The 2,896-nt window shown below is 46.4% G+C and overlaps 1 long non-coding RNA gene across 1 annotated transcript in view; it reads right to left on the reverse strand.

Annotated features, from left to right (window-relative positions):
- LOC106524243 (uncharacterized) overlaps positions 1-2,896 on the reverse strand; it is a 9,947-nt gene that overhangs the window by 5,753 nt on the left and 1,298 nt on the right. The window lies entirely within an intron of this gene.

Here is a 2,896-nt window from a genome sequence, read left to right on the forward strand (position 1 = left end):
GGTTGCAGCAGATACTGAGAGGATGACTGAGAAGATGATTGAGAGGATGCCGAACATGTCCATTGTGTCCCATCCATCAGTCTGACAATGATTCCAGTGGATTCACACAGGATTGAGTCCCCTAATTTCTTTAAAAGGTCCCGCCCCAACAAGTTAACAGGAACATCACTGGAGAGGACAAAGGGATGGGTTGTAGATTGGGTCCCCACTGACACAGGCAAAGGTTTAGACACAGGCAGTCTTTGTTGTTCCCCAGAAAAACCCACAACAGACACAGTAGAAGTTGTTACATATTTTTCATACTCAGAGTCTTTCAAAGTAGAATAGGTAGCACCAGTATCCACTAAGAAAGGGAGGGTCTTGTTCAAGACAGTCATTTGCACCATAGGATCTACCCCTCCTCCTATGTGCTGGGTTTTCTGTGGGGTGTGTCACTGCTGAAGATGTCCCTCTGGACCATGCCACTGAGCCCAGTCACCGGTCATGTTGGGATATTAGCCAGTTGGAGCCATTTGTGGATTAGGAGCTGTATGTTGTGCTCCTCCTTGTGGGGGACCTTGTCCCTGTTTCAGAAAGCAGTCTCTGGCCCAGTGTCCAGGTTTGTGACAGAAGTGACAAACCTCCTGTGCTCTGGGTCCCTGCATGTAACCACGGCGGTAACCCCGCCCTGCGGTCCTCCCCTAGCCCTCCCCTAGCCCTCCAGTGGCCTCTAGTGGGCCATCGAGGCTGCTCATAAGTGACTGGAGGTGTTGGTAAAGATGGCATTGGGGGTGCGACAGGTGACGCTTCCACAATTGTCACCATCTGCTTTTTGTCCTTCCTGGGATTTACCACATCTCTAGCTTGCTTTAGCTGAAGTTTGAGTAACTGGGTTTGCATGTCCTCTAAATCAGCCTTTGCTCTGTTAGTTTCATCAGCAGCTTTCTGTAAGTGATGAATTAAATGTCTTCCCCACATATCAGAATCAGCAGAAGGCAAGTCTGGGTTAGATTTCATAGCATCAGTCACTGAGGCAGGCACTCCATCCAGGATAGCCTGTCTGAAAAAAATGTCTTTGCTCTTTACTCTGGCCATGACAGTGTGTCCTGTCATGCCAATCCTGCTTACACTGATCTAAATAGGAGGTGGGGTTCTGTCCAGGTTTCCACTGAAACTTGGGAACACCTGCCCCCTCTGGGAGAGGATAAGCCTCTATCAAAGCTGCTGCCAAAGCTGTAAAGTGTAAGGTCAGGGTCAGGCACACAACGCCCCCATTTGGCTGCAACTTCTATCTCTCACATCTTAGTTGTAGTGACACATCTAACTAACAAAGCTCTCATGTCACCCACAGCTAGAGTCGTCCCTTTAGTAAAGCTGTCAACAGCATTTAACCACTTACTACCTCCTTCAGTCAGTGGGGGAAGTCTGTCCACTAAGGCCTGTATGCCACCCAAGGCAAAACGGCTATACTTAATCTGGCCACCAGAGTACAGTAGAGGATAATTACCATGGTCAGCTGTGTTAATGTTCTCTTCATGTTCCTGTGGATCTGTCTGGACATTTGCTGGAGATGGAAAGTAAACTGCTGGGAGACCAGAGCTTTGGGACACATCACCTTCACATGGGACAGCGAGCAGTTCAGATTTGATTCTGACTGGTACTGCACAGGACTAACTATTCATCTGTCTGGGAGTCTGAGTGATATGTGGATGCGTTATTTTGAGAAAGTCAGGCCTATTTTCCCATCCTAAAAGAGGCTGGGGGTTAGGGGTGATGGGCAAGGTGTGGCTGCTTAAAGTGTGGCTGCTTAAAGGTTGTGAGCTAAGAGGAGGTGACCGAGCCACACTCCCCAAGGAGGTGGTATTTGTGCCTCCTGACTGCAGTGATGTGGACGGGGCAGATTTTATGAATTTGAATGGATCAATTTGCGTAAGTTCATCTGTGTTCAAAGAACTCAGATCATCTATGCATCCTCTATAAGGTGAACTTGAAACTGTTCGGGCCTTCATGTTAACCATTCTCTCACGTCCTGGAGCTATTTCTACTGTGCCCTGTTTCACATCAAAAATTGGAAACATAYCAGGTGCTGTYGGGAGAGGAGGGGAGCTTTTGTGTAAGTAAGGAGGTGGATCAACAATGTGTGTGTCCTTTTTTACACTTTCTTTAACTGCAGCCGGAGACGGCTCTGCAGATGATGTATGGTTATCTTTTTTCTAATGTCGGTGATTAAAAGATGGGTGAGGCCTTGAGCAATCAATGCTAAATGACTCCATTCTTTACAGTTCACCTCTGCTTCGCTTAACTGTTTCCCATACCTCCTCTTGACAAACACACTTCCTGCCTCTTGCTTCTGCACAGCAATCTGTTCCTTTTTCTTGGTACAACTTTGAACTTTGCCCCAGATGAGATTAATCACACTGCTCTGCTCAGGGTTGTCATCTAACTCAGATAACTTTTGCTGCAGCTGTTTCTCTGCCTTTTTGTCCAGACTAGACAGTGAGACTGCATCTKTAACTATTTTGATTTGTTCATTTAAAAGCTTTAGGCTCACCCTGTAGTGGCATTTTTGTGACAAACCTCTCCTCAATTTCTCTGTCAAATTCACCATCCATCCTTGCACACACAATCAGTCAGGTCCCTCAAAATCTTTATTGTTTCAGGAACAATGGAGACAAAGCTTCACCTTAACCAGAGGATGTTTCTGCACAGCCTGAATGTTCCCATATGGCAAGCCAAACCGTCAGAAAATCTTTTGCGTATATCTCCCCGGAACTCTTTTATTTATTCCTCATTCACTCAGTCGGTCTTATAGATAGAGAAACACAGAGGGACCGGCCAACTTTCTCTTTCACACACACAGCCACGTGAGACTTCTGACACAAAACCAGTATTGCAAAATTTTTGATAATGTGTGCTG

The sequence above is a fragment of the Austrofundulus limnaeus genome, unplaced genomic scaffold (genome assembly GCF_001266775.1).
Source record: "Austrofundulus limnaeus strain Quisiro unplaced genomic scaffold, Austrofundulus_limnaeus-1.0 Scaffold180, whole genome shotgun sequence".
Lineage (NCBI taxonomy): Eukaryota > Metazoa > Chordata > Actinopteri > Cyprinodontiformes > Rivulidae > Austrofundulus > Austrofundulus limnaeus.